Here is a 7,376-nt window from a genome sequence, read left to right on the forward strand (position 1 = left end):
AACAGTTGTAAACACACTGGATAAGAATTGGCAAAAATTCGAATGCCGCAAGAAAAAGGAATAAATGCACTTGTAAATAGATTTATCACCATATCGTGTCATCTGAGTCACTGTAAAACAACGACCTGACATCTGCAGATGTTAAGAGGTTATGGCTGAGACCTGAATTTTATGCTCTGACTAGGAGTGGAAGAAATCACATCATACCCCTTACTCATGCTCTCATATATGCGGACTGTGGGTGACACCAACTTGTGTAGCATTAGTCAAATTTGTATCATTCCTTGAAGTCATTTGTTTTATGTTTATACTGTGTTCTCCAGTGACTGCAGACTACCAAGAAATTTTCAGACAAAGTAAAACCCACACATTTGAGGATTTTTACCAATTACTTTGAATGCAAAAGTTAAATTTTGCATTGTTCTACAGGAAAAGTAAGATGTGTTACAGTTAACAGTTCTTTTTCCTGCAGTGACTACCACAGCGAATACTAATGTCTCATAGTGCACCACGGGGTACTCTTCAAGTGGAAACAGATTTTTGCCAGTCATTTTGAAAACTTGGGTTCTCAGTAGGAGAGCAACATAATTCTTCCTTAGTGTTGGATTCCAGCCTCAACAAAACAATGTATTATAGAAATTATAGATCTATTCCCTGTTCTTAAAAAAAATGCTACCCATACATACTGTGAGAAAATTTTGGTAAAGAAAATAAATAATTTTGCTTACAAAGCAGAAATGAAAAAAAAATGAAGTTTAAACTGAGCACTGGCTTATATTTCAACTTTTATTTAAAATGATTATTGTCTTGAAGGAACACTGTGTTAACCAGCCACTATGAAAAAAAAGGGATATGACTCAATTGCCTTCTATAAATCTCAGAAATTTTCTTTGGACTAATAAAACTGGTCCCTAAGTTGATACATGTAAGATAATTAACAAGTATTTGTAAAAATGGTATAGATCCCAGAAATGGGTAGTATCATTATATGTGCTTAAAACCTGCATGATACTGAAAGATAGACTGCACATACTGAAGCAAGAACTATTCCACACCACATATACAATAGGTGATCCCAGAGTAGTAGGGAGAATGTAGGACACTTCAGTCCCCAGCTCAGGCTCTGCTTCTGGGGAATCCAACTTAGACATTCAAATCTTACCCAAAATATCTTTCTGTTCTCTTCTAAATAGTAAGTTTCAAAAAGTCAGCTCAACTCTGTATTCTGGACACTTCACATGGTTCTTGGTTCATGTATGCACCCATGTTTAAGGTAAATACTATCTTTGCTATAAATAAATTTAACCTGCTAATGTTTCTTTATTTTGTTTCCATCCCCATCTATCTTTTCCTTAGAGCCTCCATTTTATGGAAAATTAAAAAAATCACATGGACATTAACTCCTTCTGGGCAAACAAGTTGATAGATAACATTAAAAATACCAATTTACCCCCAACAAATCCCTCTTTTCACCTTCATTTAATGGGAATCTCCGTCATTCTCTGCAGATACTTAGTTACTTAAAATTTACATTTACCTAGATATTTTTACTACAAATTGATAGAAGTTTCTAAAATACATTTCAAGAGAAAATTTTAAGCACAAAATTCAAAAATAATCTTCCTACTCTGTCATTATTTCCAATGTGCATAACTTGAAACCCAGAAATTCCATTTTAGAATACTTGATAGAAATAGTTTACAGTGTGAATGAAAATTCATGTATAGAATGTTCATTGCTGTATTGTTTATATAATGGAAAGATCTTCAAGATGTATTTTTTAGTGAAAGAATCAGGACACAGAAGATTGCAACAGAAACTGAGCCAAATTGTATAAAATAAGAAACCATATTATATAAATTAAACACACCATGTCACCCATAAACACATGTATTAAATGAATAGAAAAATTTTGGGTGAAATTCGCAATGATTCATGAAAATTAGTTATTTTTGATAAGGAGGCTGGAATTTGGAGAGTCTGGTGAAAGGAAATTTCACTATTTTATATGCTTAAATACATATATTTTATATGTATTGCTTGAATTACTTTTTTACAAATAGAATATTCATGTAGTATTTTTTTTAAACTTCAAATATGTAGCTTTAGGAAATGGAAATTACCTTAAAGGAAAAGTAACTGTATTGTTGTTCATCTCAAGTATTTCTACCTCTAAAAGGCCTCCTTTTCTTCCTCTGCATTCTTCTGTACTTGAATATGTATCATTTTTTACTGTCCTTATTCAATTCAATAATATTTATTAAAGCTCTACTGAGATTCAGTTGTGAAAAAGATATCCCTATCCACAGGGGACTCACAACTAAGAGAAGGAAAAAAATGCATTAACAATAAGGCAATGAATGACCAGATGGCTAAAACATGGCAAATACGAACAACATGTTAGGGCCTTGTGGAAGGCAGAATTATAAGTGGCCCCCAAGGTTCTCAGCTCCTTTGTTGCAGGCTTTGGAAGCACAGACAGGAGACAGGAGACTGAGAGGAAAGGTTTAAATTCTTCCCCATTTTCTCTCTGCTTAATCACCTTGCCATTCAGCACATACTATGTGCCAGGCGCTATCCTAAGCATATTACATTTTTAACCTCACTGGGTCCCCATAACCTACCTTTAAAGTAAAAATCATCCCCACTTTAAAAGTGATGTTAGATAAAATGCTATGGGTACAAAGGACAAAGTGGTGGAGCCAGAATTCCAATGTAGGCAATGTGTTTCCAGACCCCAACCTTAACCACTGTCACACACTATCGTCATTGTGGGCAACCTGAAGCATTGCTTCAGAGAGGAAACACAAGTTTTACTCTTGGGTAAATGCATTAGAGTCTCTTAAAAAAAAAACCAAATGATTCCATCATTAATATTTGATTCTTTACCACATGTGATAATTCTCTTCACTTTTCACAGAAAGTATACTTTAAAATCTTACCTTCTGTTGCAATATAACATGAAAATTGGATGAGAGATCTATATGCCACCATTTCCAATTTATGCATTCTTTAAGAAGATATATTTGTGTCCTACATTCTAACATGGTACCGAAAAGCAGCCTGTACTATTACCGTGATGAGTAATCTGACAATAATTTCTTATGATCGAACTATCTGGAGCCATCTCATAGATTCATCAACCATGTGCTGCTTTCTCTGATATGTTGCCACTGTAACAGGATTTTTTAATCTAAAAAGTAAAATAGTAATGGTGATGTGGAATTTGGTTATTGGTTCAAGCTCTCTGTCATCAAGATCTACAGATATCTCACAGCAAGATTGCACATGGTTTCTCTCTTCTCATTGATGTTTTTAATTTGTTATCATTGATTTTAATTTTTAAAATACTGTGTTTTAATAATTGAAACTGTGATACATCTTTGCAAATATATATCCAAATGTTGTGGTTTGGATGTGTGCCAAAAGCCCACTAAGTTATCCATAAATGCGAAAAGTTCGAATTGCTCTACTAATGTGCCAGTCAGTGGTGAAGAAAAAATTGGTCTTTCCTGTAAGTGGGCTATAGCTTGCTCATAGTCCAGAGGTTAATTCTCATGATATTAATGCTAAGAATTATTTGTTTAATTTGGGAGCCTACTCTGTGCCATCTAGCATAACAGATAATGGAAATAAAAAGAAGTGCCACTTCAGAAAATGTCTAGTCTAGTGGGAGTTAAACAGTTGGAAATATTATTTGAGTACAGTTGAGATTCTATAGACAGACAAGCAGATAAAATAAGCCTGCTCTGGGAAAGCATGTGCTGGATCTTGAAGGACAAATAGGATTTTTATGGAAAAAGAAACAAGTTTGTATTTTTGTCAAAGTCACAGGCTATGCAGAACCAGAGAGATGAGGGAGAGAGTAGGATCCTTTTTGTGGAACAGTAAGGATTTCTTTATAACTGGATAGTGGATCACAAGGTGAGATGTGGCAATTGAAGCAAATGGACAGGCTTCAGTCAGAGCTGGAAGAACCTTGTATTAAGCAGTTTGCTGTTTATTATCAAACCTTTGGTGAATATTAACCAGTAGAATAACATAATTATATATTTATATTATATAACCATAACACAGAACTCTTCATATTATAACAGAACTCTTACACCAACGTGCAACTCATGTATACCACTTAACGATAAAAACACCCAAATTAGAAATAGAAGAGAACTTTTCTCAACCTATTAAAGAGCACCTTAGACAAACATCACACTTAGTGGTAAAAGACAAACAGCTTTCCAAATAAGATCAGTAACAGGACAAGGATGTCTACTCTCACCATTTTTATTCATTAGACTGGAGGTTCTAGTCAGGACAAATAGGCAAGAAAAAGAAATAAAAGATATACAGACTGGAGAGGAAGAAGTAAAGCTACCTCTAATTGAAGAGGACGTGATCTCCATTACAGAAAATGCTAACATCAACAAAAGCTATTAGAGCTAATAAATGAACTCAGCAAGATTGCAGGATACAAGGTCAATGTACAAAAGTCAATTGTATTTTTATACTTTAGCAATGAATAACCCAAAAATGGGATTAAGGAAACAATTTCATTTATAAAAGCATCAAAAATATTAAAATGCTTGCGAGTATATTTCACAAAAAACAGCCAGATTTGTGCACTGAAAACTGCAAAACTTCACTGAAAGAAGTTAAAAAAAAAGCCTTAAATAAATGGAAAGCTATCTCATGTTCTTGGATTGGAATACTTAATATTATTAAGATGAAAAGAATCCATTAATTGGTCTACTGATTCAATGCAATCCCTATGAAAATCCCAGCTGCCAGTTTTGAAGAAATTGTTAAGCTCTTTCGAAAATTCATATGGAACTGCAAAGGACTCAAGAGTGGCTAAAATAATCTTGAAAAAATACAGCAAATTTGTAGGACTCACGCTTCCCAATTTCAAAACTTTCTACAAAGTATTACTCACAAGACTATGTGGTATTAGCATGAGGATAGACATTTAGATCAATGGAATAGAATTGAGACCAGAAATAGACTCATACATATATGGGCAATTGAGTTTTGACAAGAGTGATGGAACAATCTGATTGGGAAAAGAATGTTTTTTTCAACAAATGGTGCTGGAACAACTGGATATCCATATGCAAAACAATGAAGCCATGCTCCTAACATCATATACAAAAATTAACTCAAAATACATCAAACAACTAAATATAAGAGCTACAATTATTAATCTCTTAAAAGGAAACATAGGAGTAAAAAAATAGTCAATAAAATTTTAAAAAACTGAACTTAACCAAAATTTAACATACTATGTTTCAAACAACGCTATCAAGAACATGAAAAGTCTACCCATAGAGTAGGAGAAAATAGTTGCAAATTGTACATGTGATAATGGTCTAGTATTTAAAATACGTAAGGAATGCTTGCAACTCAATAATAAAAAATTAATAATCCAATTTAAAAATGTGCAGAGGATTTGAATAGCTACTTCTACAAAGAAGTGATACAAATGGTTAATAAGCACATGAAAAGATGCTCACCATCTTTAGCCATTAGGGAAATATAAATCAAAACCAAAATGAGGTACTACTTTGCAACCACTAGGATGACTATAATAAAAAAGATGGGCAACACTAAGTGTTACTGAGGATGCAGGGAAATCGGAACCTTCATACTTCAGTAACAGGAAAGTAAAATGGCACAGCTGCTTTGGAAAACAGTCAAGTAGTTCCTCAGTTACACATAGAATTACCCAGAATTACACATAGAATATGTCCCAGCAATTCCACATCTAGGTACATACCCAACAGAATTATAATATATGTTCACATAAAAACTCAAACATGAATGTTCATAACAGCATTATTCACAATAGCCAAAAAAGTGAAAACAATTCAGAATGTCCATAACTGATGAATGGATAAACAAAATGTGGTATTATCTATAGCATTATTATTCAGCCATAGAAAGGAATAATTTATGGGCATATGCTACAATGTGAATGACCCATGAAAACATGTTGAGTGAAAGAAGGCAGACACAAAATACTACATATTGTATAGATTTATATGAAATGTCCAAAATAGGAAAATCCATACAGATGTAAAATAAATATTGATTGCCAGAAAGTAGGAAATTAGGGAAATAGGGAGTGACAACTAATGGATTCAGAATTTATTTTCAGGGTAATAATATTCTAGAACTACTGGAAATTGTTGTACAATCTTGAAACTATATCAAGACCCACTGAATTGTATACTTTAAAAGGTCTAATTTATAGTATTGTATCTCAATTAAAAATCAGTTGTTGTGTAAATACATAGGAATAAGATTAATTTGTAAATGAGTGATTTAAAGTATGTGCTGATACATAGCTGATGTTCAATAAATACTTGCTGAAAGAATAAATGCATCACAACTGATTATATAATTATATACACAACTAATAATATAAATTATAGAAAGCTTTTTTATAGGTTTTAATTAAAACAAAGTATAATTAAAATTTTTAATTGATAATCTTAAGTAGACTGAAAACATTTAAACCATTTTCCTTATAAAAAAGAAAGCACCAATTTTTTTCCAAGTACTTCAATGTAGAATTACAAAGTAGTATCTAAATATAATGTTGTCAAATTGTACTTAAAAAGATTTTACAGAATGGACATTGAGTAGGTTCATTAGGGTTCCATTTACAAACGGTGATTTTGTAAATGTTTCAGGTTAATGTGGAATTTTAGGAGAGATTAATCAACTCTGACTTGTAATGAAAGACTGTAATCATGCTAATCCAAGAATTGTTCTCCAGCACATTCTGTTCTTAAAATTGATGAAAAGACATTTTGCCTTTCACCTTTCAGTTGGGAGATGCTTTAAAGTATGGTTATGTTTCATCCAAATTTATTAAACTAAAGATAGTGATCAACTTTGACTTCATTTAAGATGAATATGACAGAAAATGGAAGTTTGATAAAGCTGCTCTTTAAATATTCTGTTCCTAACCTCTTTAATTCCCTTAAAACTGATCTTATCTAAGGTATTATAAAACATGGACACATATGTACATGTATGTGCCATATATACATATGTATACACCTATTTATGAATTATGAAATATATTTTATTTGTATATATTCAGGCAATACAAAAGTGAATCAAACCAGTTATCATATATTTGAAAGAATAAGGAGGACAAAATTTTAACTATAAATTGCATATAACTAAAAATGATACAGGTGGTAATGCTGTCAGCTTTGAGAGCATTGTTAAAATTGACAATTTGACTCAAGCAGTGAATATATGTCCTAATTAAGCTTAATTTTCTTGGTGGTGAAAGGTGCGTTGTTTTGGTATATGTTGAACAGTTTTGAGATGCACTAATCCAGTTGTTCCAGAATACATCTAAT

General features: G+C 32.4%; 1 long non-coding RNA gene across 1 annotated transcript in view; it reads right to left on the reverse strand.

The window, feature by feature from the left end:
- The window catches only part of LOC140848209 (uncharacterized), a 65,423-nt gene that overhangs the window by 1,771 nt on the left and 56,276 nt on the right, over nt 1-7,376 (reverse strand). The gene's annotated exons all lie outside the window — the stretch shown is intronic.

This window comes from Manis javanica, chromosome 3, assembly GCF_040802235.1.
Source record: "Manis javanica isolate MJ-LG chromosome 3, MJ_LKY, whole genome shotgun sequence".
Lineage (NCBI taxonomy): Eukaryota > Metazoa > Chordata > Mammalia > Pholidota > Manidae > Manis > Manis javanica.